Raw genomic sequence first — 19,165 nt, 5'->3', positions numbered from 1 at the left:
ACATGATTAATTCTGTAATTCTGTGTGAAATAGCTTTGCTATTAAATAGGTAAGGATTTCTTTAAAAAGTATCTTGTCTTATGAACCAATATAGCATGAAAATAGTTTTGCTTCCATGGGACATCTAATAAGGTCTGGAGACCTTTTTGATTGTCATGACTGGGTGGGAGTACTACTGGTATCTAGTAGGTAGAGGCTAGGGATACTGTCTAACATCCTATGATGCATACAACACCTTCCAACAATAAAGAATTATCTTAAAAAAAAAGAATTATCTGGCCTACAATGTCATTCTTGTAGAAGTTGAGAAGCCCCACTATAGAGGTGCCTGATTATTGTGTACTGCTTTGCAGGGTGTAGTGCTAAAAACCACATCTATGCTACCATAACACACTTTTCTTAAAAACAAGTTACTAACCCATAGCCTAGAGCATCTGATTGCTTTCCAATGGAAATGCCTATTTACTTAAAGGCTGTACTGTAGTTTTCTACTAAGTCTTTTTTTATTCAATCTTCTAATCATTTTTCTTAAAAATGCTTTAGTTTCAATTCTATGAATCGTTCTATCAATTGATAACTTAAATTTTACGTAATTATATAATTATTGTTTTGTTAGAATCAAAACAACCCAACTGCTCTAATCCCACCCCCAAACTTTATTTTTGTTATTGCTGTCCAAGCTTAGTCCTAAGTCAGGTTTTTCAGAAGTAAGCCATGAAGGCAGATTCCTGTGCAAATGATTTATTGAGGAAGTGCTCCTTGGAGAAACTAGCAAAGTAGGAGTTGGAAAAGAACAGGGGAAAAGGGAAGCAGCCAAGAAAAGAGGCAATTTCAGGACAAGTACTGCGGAGGGTTGTTTCTGTCTCTTCTGGTAGTGGCATCTCTGGAGTGTAAGCTCTGCATCAGTTATCCCCCTGCAACAGCCCAGAGCTGAGCTTTCATCTGGCCTCACAGATCGGCCATTGGCTCAGAGCCTCCTTCATGGTTATAAATTCCCAGCACTCCCACTCTCTGTGCCTGTGGGCAAAGCTACTCCACTGGCATGAGAAGCCCCTCAACAAGAAAGGGAAAATGCAGGGAAGGCAGGAGGGAGGTTCCTAAAAACCGTAAGAAGGTGCAAAAGATGTCTGGGAGGACTACCGACAGTGCTTCCTACATCTGGAAGTAACCATATGGGGAAAGGTTAATCCACATGGGAGTGCCAGGTACTCTCCATGTGGGACAAATATCTGTATAAATGTGTAGACTCACAAGGTAATAGCTTCTGAGAAAAGTTAGCTTAAATTTTACTGCACGACTTGCTGTCACTTTATAATAATTGCATTTTATATCATAGTTTTAATATGAATTTCACATTTCCTATTTCTCTTCTTATATGTTCTTAATCATAATAACCATAACTTCTGTACTTCAGTGGGATTAGTATTCCCCCATGAGCTAGAACTATTAAATTGTTAACAGTCTCTCTATGATTTTTCTACTCGACTTGTTATGACATGTTAATAATTTCATCAGAGTTTAGGCATTGTGAAATGTTACAATTTATACTGCTGGGCTTAAAACATAATGCATCAATAAAACAAATTGTTCACCGAAAATAAAATATTAAGTAAGTTAGTACCACATGAATTATTCTATATTACTTATTTATTTTTTAATTTTAATTTTTAAGTTTTCTTGTTACTTGGTTGCACAGAAATTGTGACGATATCCTTGATGCTTTTTATAAGATTATTTTTGATTCTTATATTTTATATAAACATCTTTTTGTTGCTCTGACCAGTACTTGCTTCAAATATTACATAAGTTGAAAATTAACTTACAAGCCATGTACATTTCAGCTTTGATTCTATCACTTGTAAGAGTTTAATACATCTGGGGAACAAAAAGTGATTGGCTTTTGCAACCATGCAAGGCTCCAAATGGCTAGATTCCAAGTCTGCTTCTACCGGAGGCCATAGACAAAAAGCTCTTTTAACTTTTTTCTCAAAGTTCTCTTCTACTTGTAGACTGAATTGTTCTATCCTGAATTTATCTCTTTTCTAAAGAACTTTGCTGAGAGTGAGGAAAAATTGTAACCACCACCATTTTGAATCTTCCCTATATTTCTTCTTTGTGCTACATCCTTAAGAATACTGTCTACCTTCTAAGATATGGCTAAAGTTGAAAAAAATTTTTAGCAGCAAAAGATTCATCATCTTTCCATGTTCTGATATTTGAGATCTTCTGATCACCTTATATTTTCAGGTTTATTAAGAGAGCTACCCTAGTATAGTTATCAAATTGTATAATAGTATATAAGTTTGGCAGAAAATAGAGATCCCAAATCACTGGTTGGGGGGTGAACAATACAGAAATATTTTTCTTTCTCTGTATCTCTCTCTTTCTGATAATAATCTAATAATTAGTCCAGGGCTAATATATTCCACATTGTTCCATAAGGATGAATAAGGATCCAAGCTCCTCCCATCTTGTTACTTTCCCTTAAGTTCAAGCAACAGTATGTTAGAAAGGAGGAAATGAGAGTATCTTTTCTCTTTAAAGATAAAAGGGGAAGTTATGCTCATTTCATTTACTACCCATTTGTCAAAACTTTACCAAATGTTGACACTTAAATTGAAAAGTCCCTGGGAAATGTATACTTTATTCTGGGCCACACACCAAACGAAACATTCTTTACTGTGGAAGAAAGGGAATATAGTTCTCAGAGGATCTTAAACAGCCCTCACCACACTATAGCCATACCATAATGGTATATAGTTCCATTAAACAGGAGTCCATAATAATAATAAGCTATACAACTAATCACATGGCTTCCAAATATATAATAGAAAATTGAAGAGAACTAGAAGAATAGATAAATGAAAACATCCTCATAAGGGGAAATGTTTTATTACAGTTCAACTTACACACGTTTAAAGTGTACAATTTGAAAAAGTTTTGATACATATATATTCCATGAAATCATTATCACTATTAAGATAATAAATATATCCATTGTCCCCAATGTTTCTTCATGCCCCTAACTGCCACCCCTCCTGTCTATTACACACCTACCTTGGTCCAGGCAGACATTACTCTCTGTCACTACAAATTAGCTTTCATTTCCTAGAATTTTATATAAATGAAAACATACAATATACATTTTTAAAAATCCAGCTTCTTACATTCAGTATGATTATTTTGAGTTTCATCTATATTGTTGCATAGATCGGTGAGTTAATTCCACTTTGCTAAATAGTGATTACCTTGGTCTGTTCATCCATTCGCCTACTGCTGGGTCTAAGAGTTGTTTCAGTTCTTGGCTATTACAAGTAAAGCTGTTATGAGCATTTATGAACAAGTCTTTGTAAGGACATATGCTTTGCCTTCTCTCTAGTAAATCTCTAAAAGTAGGATGGCTGTATATGTGGCAGACTGTAAGTTTAACTCCATAAGAAACTAAACAAACAAACAAAAAAACCTTCTCCATTTTACATTCTCACCAGTAATATATAAATATTCCAGCTCTTCCATATCTTCACCTGCTATTGGTATGGTCAGCCTTTTTAATTTTAGCCATTCTAACAGGTTTCTAGTGGTATCTCATAGTGGTTTTAATTTAAATTTCTGTAATGACAAATGAAGATGAATGTTTTTCAAGTGCTTAATAGCTAACATATGTCTTCTTTATTGAAGTTTCTGTCCATATTTTTACTCTATTTTTTCGTTTGTTTTCTTCTTGAATTTTGAGAATTCTTCATATATATATATATATATTTCTCTCCCAGGAGGTATAAGTGAATTTTTATTGGGAAGGGAGGTTGTTAATTAAATTAAACAGCAGCAAATGAAGAATGAATAAGGAAACTTCCTGTTGTCACAGATAGACAAGACCTCCATTATGTATGATAGAGGAGGCATTTCAATTTGTGAACCCCAGTGCTGAAATGCCAAAGGCTTTTCCATTCAATCTAATTCTTCTGGATTCCTACCAAAAAGGAATACATTGAGAACATAGGAAAATTGCTTACTGAAAGGAAAACCTTTGAAGAATAGGGGAGGGAATGTAGAAAATAAGAAGTTATGGGGAATACTTTTTAAATTGTAATGACTACATTTACATATCTTCACAGTAATACAAATCGCAGTCACTTGCAGAACTGGTTCAGATTATTTAAATACCAGATACACTTTTAGTCCTCTATATAACTGTTTGGAAGTTAACTTATGTTTATATGAAATGAAGTCATTAATACTTTCCTACAAGTTCTTTATCAGATATCTGATTCACAAATATTTTCTTCAAGATTATGCCTTGTCTTTTCATTCTTTTAACAATGTCTTTTAGCAAACATTTTTTCTTTTATAGATCTTGTTTTGGGTGTACATCTAAGAAATATTTGCCTAATTCAAGATCACAAAGATTTTTTTTTCTAGAAAGCTTACAATTTTAGTTTTTACATTTAAGCTTAAAATCCACTTTGAGTTCCTTTCTTATATGATGTGAAGTATAGATTGAACTTCTGCTGTTTCTTCTTGCATATATATGTATTCAATTTTTCAGGACCATTTATTGAAAAAACTATTACTTTTACAACTGAATTGCCTTTCACTGTTGTCAAAAATCAACTGGCTTGATTGTGATTCTATTTGTGAATTCTATTTTGTTCCATCAGTCTATTTGTCTATCTTGACCCCAACTCCATGCTGTTTTTACTATTGTTTGTAGGTTTATAAGTAAATAAACTACAATAAATAAGCCTTATAAGTATATAGGTTTCAAGACTTTAGATAAATCTTGTAGTGCATTAAAGTCCTCCAACTCAATGTATTTTTTGGCTTTTCTATTTCCTTTGCTTTTCCATGGAATTTTTATTTATTTTTATTTTTATTTATTTTAAAGATTTTTTTTTTTATCCATTCATGAGACACAGAGAAAGAGAGAGAGAGAGAGACAGACAGACAGAAATACAGGCAGAGGGAGGAGCAGGCTCTCTCTGCAGGGAGCCAAGTGTGGGACTCAATCCCCAGACTCCAGGATCACGTCCTAGGTGGAAGGCAGGCGCTAAACTGCTAAGCCACCCAGGGATCTGCACCATGGAATTTTTACATTTTAAAATCAGCTTTTCAACAAAAGGCTGCTAGGTTTTTGATTGGAATTGCATTTAATCTATAGATCAATTTGGAAAGAACTAATATCTTAGCAATATTAACCCTTTCAATTCATGAAAACAATAAAATATCTTTTATTCTAGATCTTTAATATCCCTCAAAAACTTTTACAGTTTTTGTTCAACATGTCTTTCATATTTTCGTATTTATGACTAAGTATTTCATTTTTTAAAAATCGGAAATGGATATAAATTTTGTCAACTAGATTTTTTGCATCTACTGAGAGAGTCCTATCAATCTTCCCTTTTAGTCTGCTGATATGGTAAATTATATTGATTGATTTTCAAATGTTAAATCAATTTCAAATGTTTTGATTCCTGGGAAGAATCCGATTTGGTCATGATGTAATAGACTTTTCATGTATTGTTGGATTGAATTTGCTAACATTTTGTAAGATGTTTGTATCTTTGTTCATGAAAGATACTAGTCTAGTTTCTTTCTGTTGTTTTTGTCTAGTTTTGAAATGAAAGTAATGCTGGCCTTGCAGGATGAGTTGAAAGTATTATCTCCTCCTTGATTGCAAGAGTTTGTGTAGACTTTATATTACTCCTTCTTTATGTTTGGTAGAATTTACCAGTAAAGGCATCTGCAGCTTTCTTTGTCAGAAAATTTTTACCAATTCACTTTAAAAATATGTATAAGTCTATTAGGTTATTTACTCCTTCTTTTTTTTTTATTTATTTTTATTTTATTTTATTTTTTATTTATTTATTTTTTATTATTTTTATTTATTTTTTTTTTTATTTACTCCTTCTTGAGTGAGTTTGGTAATTTGTCTCATTCAGAGAATTTGTCTACTTTGTCTCAGTTATTGAACTGACTGGCACAAAGTTGTTCATAATATTGTCTCATCAGTCTTTTAAAATCTGTAATGATGTTACTGCTCGTTTACAATACTGGTAACCTTTTCTCTTTTTTCCTAATCAGCTTGAGCAGAAATATGTCAATTTTATTGATTTTATTTTAAAAAAAACTACCAGCTTTTGGTTTCACTGATTTTATCTATTGTCTTTTCTATTTTATGGATTTGTGCTCTGATCTTTATAATCTCTTGAGCTTACTTTGTGTTTTCAATCCCAATAATTTAAGTTCCACCTAAAATAAATGGGAACCCCCTGTTTATTTTAGATGTAACTTAAGTTATTGATTTTAGACCTTCCTTTTTGCTAATACTGGCTTATAGTGCTAAAAGTTTCCCTCTTGGTATTCTTTAGCTATATCTTGCAAATTTTGATATGCTGGTTTTTCATTTTCTTTCAGTTAAAAATATAGTAAAAAGAAAACAAGGGAACAATAATAATAGAATTCAGATGAATGATTACTTTGGGGTAAGGAGAAGTAAGGTCATGATTTAAGGGGAACATATTCTTCACATTCAAGTTTTATAAGGAAGTAGTTTGAACTAACCAGATAAAAGTAAGTAGGCATGAACAAATCATAATGATGAGAGTGTATCATTAACCAAGGATGTGGTTAATTACATTCTATATAATATAGGTGGAAAAAAACAGAGCCAACAATTTCACTGTTAGATACATATTCTAAAGAAATTCTTGAACATAAAAAAAAGAAAGTACTAGAATGTTCAGAGCCCCATTATTCATAATAGCAAGAAAATAGAAACAACTTAAATATCCAGTAAGCACAAGAATGTTCAGAGCACCATTATTCATAATAGCAAGAAAATAGAAACAACTTAAATATCCATAAACAATAGGTACAATATGCTATGTTCACCTAGGAGAATTCTTTATACTAATGAATACTCTATACAATTGCAGTTATAGAATCTGTAATTATGATTTCCTGGGAAAACTAGTAGCTTAAGAATATATAGAGTATGACACCATTGATTTGAAGTGCAAAGCTTTGTAAAAAAAATTTGTATACATTTTTGAGCGATTAGCATATATGTAGTCGAAGGAAAATAAATTAATGGAAATTATAAACACCAAATTCAGGAGGGGGGTTATCTCAGAGAGAAATGGGAAGAGAAAAAGAACTCAGAAGGCATGAACTATTTAGCAGTAATTTATTTCTTAAACTGCTTTATATGAACAGAAAGTCTGGAAGGTTACTCCTAAAACTACTTTATCTTTCTGCCATACCCATTCAAACCTGCCCCCAAGAGTTCATTTATCTCTGATCTTAGGGTAAAATCTAAAGTGAGTGCTATGACTTTTTTGGTCAGAGATAAAAAAATCTTCCTGTTACTTCTAAACACTAAAAAGGTGTCTCTTTATTAATTGGTATATCTAGTTCAGTGCAATAATAAAGTACCGACTTTATGTGAGGATCAAATGTCTTCCCTCCCCTTGCTGGGGTCTGCTTCAGGTTAGTGTTCTGCAGGGAGTGACTGAGATAAGCGAGACTTCTCATTGCCTTATTAAGTACAGGTTCTCCTCTTCCAGAGACCAGGTTGCTTTTGGGTTCTCTAGGATTGAATTGTTCTTGTGGGTGGGAAAGGAGGGAAGAGTAATAACTTACTGGATTGAAACAGTTGCTGTGATCTAGTGTTGGAACTCTCTGGGATTGAACTGTGATTGAAGCTGACTTTCTTGAGGCCCTTTTGTGTTTCTGTTGGTTGGACAGACTGCTCTTCAGTTCCACTACTGGGAATCTTTGACTTTCAATTACTTTGTGTGAAGGAACTCTCTTATCCCTTAGGCATCCTGTGGGACACACCCAGCTTCTTTCAATCCTGCTGTCCTGGGCTTTGGTCAGGCTCTCAGGGTCTCTCAACTTCCCAGCTGGTTTCTCTGCCTTCACCTTGTCCAGCTTCCAATAATTTCTCCATATTTCCATCAGTGTTAGGATTATGCCATTTTTCTATTTAAAATTTGAAGGCTACTTCTTGCTGTATAATATTGCCCATATTTTTAGGATAACATACAGCGACATTCACAATCTACAAAGAACTTAACCTTTTTCCAATTTTATCTCTTATCCCTGTATACCACGCACACTCCACTCTAGCCACACTGGCTTCTTACACATTTACTTTCATGAATGCACATGCTTATACATGCTGGGATTTAATTGTCTTCTATTTTCTGTATCTCACAACTAATGCTGCCTTATGTAACACACATTCATTAAAGTGTTATCTCAGAAATATTTTATATATTCATGCTCCTACCTTCTTTATATCTATCTATCATCTATCTATCTATCTATCTATCTATCTATCTATCTATCTATCATTTAATGTATCGATGTGACTGATGACTAATCTAGCCTCTCAGTCAATGAGCAGTAAGGAGCCTTCCACAAGATGCTTCAGTTTAATGATGCTATGCTGTTTTACTTTTATTTTATTTTTTAAAAGATTTTATTGATTTATTTGAGAGAGAGGAAGAGAGAGAGAATACAAGTGGGGGAGAGGGCACAGGGGGAGGGAGAGGGAGAGAAAGAGAATCCCAAGCAGATTCTATGCTGAGAGCAGAGCCTGATGTGGGGCTCAGTCTCACAACCCTGAGACCATGACCTGAGGCAAAACCAAGAGTTGGATGCTCAACTGACTGAGCCACCCACTCACCCCTATACCCCTATCTGTTTTATTTTTAATTCCACCTTTACTACTCCCCAGTCTCTCTTTCTACGTCTATTTCACCTTTTGGTAAACAGTTCTGACCATTCATAGCTGACAATGAAGTGGTACTACTAGAGGTACTGCAAAATTGCCAAAAAACTGTATCATGAAGTTTTATATATTCTGTGATACATTCAAAGTAATAGTCAATTAATTAGAAAGCAAAGATCAGCAAAAGTTAAAGACTGGGATAAGTACTTTTACCTTATAAAAAACATATAGATCCCCACAGCTTGGGAGGATTGCTCTACTATTGTATGAACAGCATGTGAATAAAATTATAGCTTGAAATTTGCCATGCTTGAGGGCATTTAAAGAGAATTCCACAGCTGGTTTGTGTATGATGCATTTCCATGGGGACCATGACACAAAGACAGCTCATATTGCTTAATCATTCATTAGTTCATTCATTTCCAGAAACATATAACCTCCACTAAAAGGAGGTATGCCCATATTATCTTCTCGATTTTTCCAGGTCCCATTAAAAGTGCCCTTTCTTCTCTGCAACCTCTGTTCCTGACTAGCCTAGGCAAAGCCAACAATTGCATCTTTTCTATTACCATACCATCTCCATATACCTTTACTGTAGCGTTTACCATATTGAAGTGTGTATTTGTGTCTCCCTAAATGTGTTTTGAGCCCCTTTGGGGCAGGGATCATGGCTTATTCATCTTTGTGTCTCTAACACCTAGCATAGAGCTTGACACATAGCAGATGCTCGATAAATATTTGTTGAAACAAAATAAAATATTTACTATAGTTTTTCATTGAAACTCATAAAATTTGCACTCCCTTCCTCCCCAGACACTTAACCATCTATATGAAGGGAAAACTTGATTCAGAATAATAAATAGGCAATATTATACTATGTAGAGCTGGCCCTGAAATAAAAGACAGCTCCCTGGCTTCCACTTTTTTTTTTTTTTTTTTTTTTTTTTTTTTACTTCTCTATGGCTGTCATCAAAATCATGTAGGACTTAAATTTTGAATATAATGATAAAGATTTTCCAGCTCTGGTCCTACCTTCCCACTCTGCCATATTGACACAGTTAACTGTTATATTTGCTTGCTCTTGAGTTCTTTGTCTTTCAAAATTCTTTCCTGTCATGATTTCCTTAATGTTGTTCTGCTCTGGGTTGTTTTTGTTTTATTTTGTTTTGTTTCTTTCTAACTCTTTTACTGCCCCTTCTTACTGTCTTCTCACTGTCCTTCATTGTTTTGCACTCATCTCATCTACACAAGCTTTGCTGGGAAATCATTCCTGCTTGGGTTTTAATTATTATCTATATTTTGATCCCTCTCAAATCACTTTCTGTAGCCTAAATCTCTCTAATGAGCTCCAGAATTATATAATTACCATTTATCTCTACTTTCAAAGAGAACTCCAATATAACATCTTCTCCAAGAAAGAGAAAAACTTCCCACAGTATTTTATATCCCTGTTTAGTTCTACCAAGGTGGAACTCTTTATCACTGGAGGCAGTGATAAATCCTTGCATCCCCCTCATGTGATCTTTCTTACTTGTTGAAAGACCCTTTTCTCTCTACTTTCACATCCATGGCCTCTGTGCATCATGGCAACTTCTACTTCACTCTCCCTTCACCTATGCTCCACCACTGTGACAGACCAGTCCCTCCAGAATGTGAACTGACAATGTCACTCTTCTGCTTGCAGTCTGTTCATGGATCCTTGTTGTAAACAGAAACAAATCAAAATTCCTTAGCACAATATAAAGATTCTTTGTAGTTTAGGCCATTCCCTATCTAGTCTTACCTCTAGGCTTCCTCATGTCTTGCTCTAAGTTTCTTCCAAGCCGAAATACTGGTGACTCCTTAAAGTGCTCCCCTCATCTCCTGCCTTTGAAGATGCTGCTTGTCCACTTGGAGCATCCTTATCTCACTAGCATTGCCTTTCTAAAATTCATCGATCATTCACATTTATTCAACACAGATTTATTATGTGTTTGAGACACAGACATCTAGAGATAACTGCTGAACAGATTTAGTTTCTTTTTTATGAAGCTAATGTTTTAACAAGGGAGACAGTAATTAAACAGATAATTGTACTAATAAATATGTAATTGCAAGCTGAGGTAAAAGTCATAAGGAAAAGTAAAGAGTTTGATGAAAAATGACCATAGTAGATTTCTTTTCCAACAATAGTTATCACATTGCATTGAAATTGTTTATTTGTCAAGATCCCTAACTAGGTTATGAGCTCCTTGAGGGCAGGACTTCTTCATTATTTATCTTTATATTTGTACTTCTTAAAAAGGATTTGGGTCCTAGATGGTGATGAGTGGTTATTCCTTGGACTAATGAAACCAGACTTGTACCTGCTGAAATAAAAGTTGACAGGGAGCTGGCTGTCTCTGGAAATATCAAGCATTGTGGCATAAGTGGACAGTCTACTGCTTATGAGTCAATAAAATCAATTCCCATATTTTGGAAGACATGAATGAACTGATCTCCAAGCTCTCTTCCAAATCTAAATATTATGAAATGTTAATGACCCATGGTGTAAAAAATAACTTAGAGGAAGGAACTTGCTTTGTGTATGTTACTGATGCAATATCTAGGACAGGCTTCCTATGAGCAAACCTTTACTCTGTAGGATAGGAGATTACAGATGCCTGGTTTTTTAAGATCCATTGTTAACTTCAGGATAATCCAGAATACAAGGAGGTAGTCCACAAATAGACTCAGATGTGATGTGGTTTGGCAAGCTAAATAATAGCTTAAGAGCTCAGCAGCTATTATTATTTTTAATATTTTAATGTTTTCTTTGTTAATTATAATATTTGCTCAATTCACAGCTCTAAACTGCCTAAGGGGATTGTGCTTTACATGATATAAAATATTAAAGCAAAAAAAGAGGCAAATTGCAATATTCTGGGCAGACTCCAAAGTGCAAAACTAGGTGACATTTAATAAGCCAGCTCGTTTTCTTCTTCCTTTGCTGCTTCCCTCACCATGGAAGCACAGGCCTGCTTTCTGAAATTGACAAGAATTGAACACCCTTTGTTAGAGCATGAGACGCCTGATCCTATTCCAAGATTTTCTGTCTTGATGCCATAATACCCACCCCTCTTTTCTTTGAATGGCACTTAACACAATGCATTTGTGACTTGCCATGTTCGGGCATGGAAATGACTATTGCCTGGTGGAGGGAAAAATTACTTTTCAGTGGTTTTTGTTTTTACTTGTTATGGCTCTGAATTTTTCCTGCTTTGCCATGACGGCTAAAATGTGCACAGCATTTCTGTGCCATCCGCAAACATATTTTCAGCATGCCTGTTTTCATGAAGAAAGTGAAGGAAGCATAAGCTTGGCACGACACTAAGTATGGGGTGTGTACATGGCGACCATCTGTTCCACATACACTCTGCTCTGCTCTGACATGCAGTAGAAAAGAAATCTGTGAAATCGGAAGGTGGATTTTTTTTAAGGTGTTAACCACCGAATAATTTGGGTAATGGGTTTAGGGACACTACTACGGTTATTTATTGGGAGCTCTTCCTCCCTGTCAACTTCAATCCCATTTCAGTTAGTCATGGTCAGATCAATATTTACCCATTAGGTCAATACTTCTTAAGACAAAAACCGTGTCATTATTTCTATGTGGGGATTGGAAGAGAGAGGGATGCAGAGTGCTAGTTGTAACATATTTTAGTTTAAAAATGTGTCAGTTAGCCATGCCATTAGGAAGAGGTATTGCTGCTTTTTTTTTCTATGCCTCTCCTGGAGCTAGGTGTTTATAACCCACACTCTGGAACCTGACTTGCTGCATCTGAAAAAGATGCCTCAGTTTCTTTTTGGGGACTGGAATTCTGGGGCTGCTGCCAGATGCCACCAGAAGTGACACTTCTCATTGACTTCTTCCTATGGGAAATCGTACTCATTCCACAAAACTACAGGACTGGTCTCAAGCAGGACAATGAAGATTTGTATCCTACTTATCAATACTAAACATGGTGAGGAGCCAACACAAGGTGTTCCTGAAACTGGTTTCTCTAAGCATTGGCTTAATATTAGTAGTCCCAACTTAATATTTGTGATTCAAATGAGAGTCCTCATTCTTCTGGGCTAATTCTTGATCCTGATATAAAAATAGAACTGAAGCTCAATGAAAGAGAAAAAGAGAGAAAATTGCACCCCCATGAGGATCTTGTGTGATGTAAATGGAGGCCTGATTAAAACCTTTTTCCTTTTGTTTTTTGCAGACAGGAAAACAGTGGGGCTGAAATCAAAGGGACTCCTACCAGGCTCCTGGTCACAGAAATTATGATCAGATGACTACCAACCATCACCACTTTCTCTAGGGAGTCAGTTTAGGAAATGGATAACTGGCTGATTTGCATGAACCAAGACTGAAGCAAGCACACATGGGGCTGTCGTCTGTGGAGAGTCAGATCCACTGGGCTGGACTCGACATTGCAGAACTGCCAATGACATCTTAACACCTCTGAGAAGTAGGGGCACCTGGGTGGCTCAATCGGTTAAGCATCTGCCTTTGGCTCAGGTCAAAATCCCAGGGTCTGGGATCTAGCCCCACATGGGGATCTCTGTTCAAGGGGGAGCCTGCTTCTCCATCTTCATCTGCTTGCTGCTCCCCCTGTTTGTGCTCTCTCTATCAAATAAAATCTTTAAAAAAAAGTCTGAGAAATAACAGGGCTGCCCCCTGAGATGCCTGGACACTGCTCTCTTGCCTCATTTAGCAGCTTTTTTCTTCTTCTGTAGGAGTTGGATTTTTGTTGCATTCCTGAGCTCACCCACAGCTCTTTTTTGAGAAAAAATATGACTTAAATACAAAGAGGCAAACTGATAAGTCAGAGTCTGTCCCCAGCAACCCATAATTTGGAACATTATACTAAACCATTACCAAAATCTATGTCTACAATCCTAATGCAGGTGGAGAACTTACCAAGTAAATGTCAAGGGTGAAGAATGGGCCCTATCAATTGGATTGAATCAACAAGCACTTTTTTTTTCCTTTGGCTAAGAAAGGAACTGGTATCAAATATAATATAAAGAGAAAAAAAAAAGCAACTCTTTAGCTCACTAAAAAATGTATGCTTTGGAGCATCTATTGTGTATTGGCTGTTCAGGATGAAAAGACGAAAAATTAAGGTCTTGTCTTTAAATTAATTAATAGTCTTTCAAATAACTGTCTATTATGAACTGGCTGGAATAGATGCATTCTCAAGATACCAAGGGTGCAGATAGGAGAGAGCACTGAAGTCTGCCTGGTTGAAGAATTTTCTGGAAGAAAGAGTGTCTGGGTCACATCAGAGGACCAGAAATATAGGGTAGTGGAGGGGCAGGGTAGCAGGTAAGAGGTAAAACAGGTAGGTTTTCTTCGGAACCAGTAAGTGCCCACCACAGAGGAAAGCAGGGTTGATCTGTTTGGAATTGTAGGAGCTGATAAGGGGGAGAAAAATGAAACTGAAGAGAGACATCCAGTGGCCACATCACACTGGCCTCTCATGACTATTCAAAGCTCAAAATCTCCTTAAAAATGGAAATAACAGACATCTCTATGTGGGGATGCTGGTCTGAAGGACTGTATACTCCTTGAGTCCATGGCTCTTCTCTTCTTCACTCTAAGATGTTGGACTGTTGCAAAAAAGCAGAAAGAAAAGGAAAATTATGCCCCAATTCCTGTTTCCTCCCCTTTTGACTGCTCCCCCTTGAGAACTAATCCTGAATGGCACTTCAATGCTCTGATTTTTACACAGAGCTTTGTTAAAAAACAAAATTCAGCTGAGTAAATTTGAAAATCTAATTGGCTGTATTCAAAGATTCATGACTCAGGCAGCATCCCATGTAGCAGACAGAAAGAAGCTCTGAGAAGCTGAGCAAAATACTGGGCAGAAGGGGGTAAAGAATGGATTGTTTCAGGCATGGTCACCTTCCTCCAAGGGATGAAAAAGGTCTAGAAAGTGGATTACTTCCTTGGTACTGACCAGGAAATTTGAGACTGACCAGTTAGGATTATATTCCCAGAGGAGGTTGAAACTTCAATTAGGTTAGGTATTAAGTCTTGGTCTGGGCTTGGCATGGATGACTCCATTTTGGGCCTGTTATCTCTTTCTAACAGCTTCAACCTACAGCAACTGTTACTGGGGAGAGGGCGGGATGGCATCTCTTGAGCAAATATCCTTAAGAGTGTGAACCCATGGAAAGGGACATCACAGATGTCCTTTTTAGGTCTGGCTACCAGAAATAAGCCAGTAATAATAACTTTCCACAATCAGTGCAGAACGGTGTGGGATATTCTCTATCCCTCTTATTAATTCCACTGTCTCCTTCTCCTACCCCAGTGCTTCATCATTTGAGGATTTAGTGAAAGGCATAGATTCCAGACAAAGTAAGTTTTTGCATTTTATTTTCCCCGTTGTTGCCTGACTGACATTGGGGATGCAGATCAAGCAAGAGAGAGTGCCTCTCTTTTCCCCTCTGCACTCTCCATCATCCTGCAATCCTATTATCTTTAAAGGAAAAGAAATGATTTCTTTGCCTAGGTACTCATCCCGTATCTCTCCGACATGGGACAAGTAGGCCTTCTATTTTCTGGCAGATTAATGAAGAGGAAGCATCTTGTTCAGCAGGCGTCCCTGATTGGAGGTTGGTTACTGAATGTGCTTATTCACATTTTCACTGTGCTGGCTGGGCTGCCTGCTGTCCTACATTCTGTTTCTATCACTAGTTTCCTTTTGCCTTTAGCTCCTTCATTTGGCTTTATCTGTCTGTTTTAGCTGCTCTCTATTTCTCCTCTATATCCAGTATAGATTGCAAATTATATTTGTGATGAGGGGAGTTTTCATTTTGATGGTTTTGATTTTATTTCACAACAGAACTGAAGCAAAATGGCCTTTTCTGCACCCCCCCCCTCCCTTTTTGGATTATTGATTCAAACTAACTTCAGAAGTAACCTGTTTGGTATGATCTAGCCACATCACACATTCTAGCTTATCAGAATTCAAGACTCATGACTAAATGCAATAAAAATGTTCAAATATATCCAAACAGAGTTAGGTTTCGAATTTAGATGAAAACCTTATGGTGTCAATCAAATATACATGACATATGTAACTTAAATCCTTAGCTATTTCAGAGACTTAGAGAAAAGAAATCAAGGATCATGTTAGTTTCTACTGACCTCTACCTGGGGCGAGGCTTATAGAACCTATAATTGCATCACTCATGTTTCTATCATGAAATGGAAGAACATAATTTTAATATTTGAACAAAGGCATTGCATCTATGATCTAGAATTATTTAGTAGGTTTCAACAGTCACAGACAGTCACAGAATATTGCCAGGGTTTCACATGGTTTCACATCATTTCTCTTGATGTGTGATGTGGGGTTAATCATGTGTTAATATTCAATGAAAATTCACTGGTGGAAAGAAATCTTTACCAATTAATGACTAAGCTAACGATTTCCTAATCTCTATGCGAATACAAGAAAGCCATGGAAAGAGTGCACAATTAGGCTTACAGGAGAACCTGTAATACTCTGAAGACAAGTTAATTGTATCTTACAGTATGTCTAAATTTTACCGACTATTTGATATTGATGTTTTAAGCTTCTGATATATGGATAACCTTTTCAAAAGCATTTCATCTTTATCACTCTAAAAATTTCTTTTGTTCATTCACCAAAGGTCTATACCTTAATCTTAAAGCATCCTTTTTTCTTTGAATACAGTACAAACTTAGAAATTCACTGATTTAGTTCAGGTATTAATGCTTTTATTTTCAGTTAATAAAGGTATTGGGGGATTTAATAGTGATAGATATTATATAATGATGACTTTGAGAATAACTACACTAATAAGCGTAACACGGGGACTCTGTGCCATGCTATATCTTGACTTTTTCTTTTTGCTTGCTCTATAGTACAATCAATAGAGAGGCTTATACAAGCCGCAGGTAACAGAGGGCTGACTTAAGGAGGAGGTTATTTTTCTATAATTAGGAGCCTGGAAAACAGGGTGCTGCTGGCATTGGTTGAGAAGTCCAACCATGGGAGAGCCACTGTCTCTGTATCTCTTGGCCTTCTCCGCAGGTGTCAGTTCATGGTCACAAAAAGATGGCTGCTGCACTTCTTCTGCTGATGATGGTATTTACAGTCCATGCAGGGAAGATGGGTGTGGCTGAAAGAGCTTGCCTCTAGGGGCAGGCCACTAGAGTCTTTTTATTTAAAAAGACTTTTATCCTAGAAGCCTCACTCAGATATTTCTGCTTTTACATCTTATTGGCCCTGATGGCCTTCCAGATCAGAAGGGCATCCCTAGGACAACCATTGAAACTGACTTGGGGGGTTAGGGATGGGGTCTAGGATCAGTTACCAACAGCATCTCTCATGCACTGTGCTCAGCACAAGCACAGTGGTATGATTTATTTATGATAGAGAAAGGGAGTGGGAGCCATCTAGCTGGTCTTTCCTAGGTCCCCCTTTAATGTGCTACATCTGTCAGCATCTCTCATGATGGTTCTTTGGTATCTGGGTTGAGCTTAACCAAACATTCATTACATTAAGTATAGAAATCAATACAAGGTGTGCTACATAGTTCAGTGTGACATGCTGTGATTATAGTCAACTACTGCTGCATGCCAAAAATGCTGTATAACAAACTTCTAAAACTCAGAGGATTAAGACTAGCATCATTTACTCTCAGGTGTCTGTGTGCAGCCGATTAGCCTGGGCTACCTTAGGAGCTCTGCTGTGCCCGGCTTCTCTCCAGCCTCCTGCTGGGGCCATCCAGCAATCCCAGGCATGTTCTTCCAGGCTGAAAACTAGGCTCAAGCAGCACTCCCGTCACAAAAGCATTCTTTGAGCCTCTGCTTGTACCCTGCCTCCTAACATCTCCCTGGCCAAAGCAAGCGCCACAGCCAAGTCACGAATTAAGGAGGCTGAGAAATAAATCTACCCATAGAATAAACCTTTTTTTTTTAAAGATTTTCTTTATTTATTTGACAGAGAGAGGGAGAGAGAGAGAACAAACAGGGGGAGCAGTAGAGGGAGGAGAAGCAGGCTCCCTACTGAGCAGGGAGCCCTGATGTGGGGCTTGATCCCATTACTTGAGTTGCAGGCAGACGCTTAACCACCTGAGCCACCCAGGTGCCCCAGAGTGAATTATTTTTTTTTCAGAGTGAATGCTTTTGAAGACAGACCTTATCTGCCACAATCTTTCCACCAGCTTTGGGCACAATGACTGTAGCAAACAGTGATTGTTCTCGCATATCCAGAATAGTATAGCACCATTTTCATCATGTATTTGAAAAACAGTGGTAAAAGGATTGCTTCATATTCTAACCTTCTATTCTTAATAAATTATATATTTTAAACAATGGAGGTAATAATAAAACCTACTATCCTGCCCAGAGTCACTATAAAGTATTAACAGCAACTTGCCTGGCTGACATACACTGACTCCAATGAAGTTGGCAGAGTCCCAGACCTCTTAAGGGAGGAGCCCCCAGAAATGCCACTCTCAAGGCAGATACATATTTCCAAATCCTTGTGCAGGAAAGATCCGGCTTGGAAAAATAAGTTCAATATTATATAAATCTGCAAATGTCATGAAGAGTTCTTTATTTTCCAAAGGTTAGGGCACATATCTAAACAGGGAATGACCCTGAAACATCACGCTGACAAGATCTGCGATATTTCATGACCTCAGTGATCCTGTCATAAGGAGCTTTGTCTTGTACTTTAAAATTCTTACTCTCCTATAATCACCGGCCTCTTACACAGCCCATAACCCATTATTGCAGATATGATGACCTGGAGCATCCAGTCTAGATGCTCCTTATCGTTTCCTCATGCAGAGTAGGGCCACTATGCTTGGGGACACATTTCAAGATGGACAGCAAATTAATAATAACAATAAGAGTAAGAATCAAAATAATAGATAACATTTATCCAACACTTCAGATACTTTATTACGTGGGATAAATGGTATTGTTTCCCCCCTTGTGATAGATAAAGAAATGGCTGCTTTGTATATTTAAGCTACTTGCCTAAGGCCATACAGTGGGTTTTATTTACTTAAAAACTAGAAAGAGTCTATAGGTTTTTAAGTTCAAGCTAGAAATAAAGGATAATTAATGTATTTTACCGTGTATTGAATGAAAAATATTAGCATTGAGGATGATAGACATGTTCTTTATTACGAATAGATTAACTACATCTGGTACACAATACCACCTACATCACATAAATAAAGGAAAAAATTATCATTGACCTTTCTGGTGCTTCGTGAGGAATAGAAATGCCAGTGAAGAGGTCTTCGATGTGATCTTGAAAGAAGATGAACAATTTTAGAAAGGAAATGTAGCCCAGAAATACTTTCAAAACACTGCAATGCAAATCACAGCACTGGTTCATGCACTCATTTGAGGAGGAG

The 19,165-nt window shown here is 36.7% G+C and overlaps 2 long non-coding RNA genes across 3 annotated transcripts in view; one reads left to right on the top strand and one right to left on the bottom strand.

The window, feature by feature from the left end:
* The window catches only part of LOC111096377, a 352,626-nt gene that overhangs the window by 58,939 nt on the left and 274,522 nt on the right, over positions 1-19,165 (bottom strand). The window lies entirely within an intron of this gene.
* LOC111096378 overlaps positions 1-19,165 on the top strand; it is a 32,692-nt gene that overhangs the window by 10,951 nt on the left and 2,576 nt on the right. The window contains exons 3-4 of one of the 2 annotated variants that reach the window (XR_005361179.1): positions 12,970-15,116; positions 15,271-15,373. This is a non-coding gene — a long non-coding RNA (uncharacterized LOC111096378). Of the gene's footprint in view, positions 1-12,969; positions 15,374-19,165 lie in introns of both variants that reach the window. The other variant, XR_005361178.1, reaches the window with a different exon arrangement.

This window comes from Canis lupus, chromosome 6 (genome assembly GCF_011100685.1).
Source record: "Canis lupus familiaris isolate Mischka breed German Shepherd chromosome 6, alternate assembly UU_Cfam_GSD_1.0, whole genome shotgun sequence".
In the NCBI taxonomy this organism is placed as follows: Eukaryota; Metazoa; Chordata; class Mammalia; order Carnivora; family Canidae; genus Canis; species Canis lupus.
Note: the sequence above shows the minus strand (reverse complement) of the source record. Positions and strands in the feature narration are given on the sequence as shown.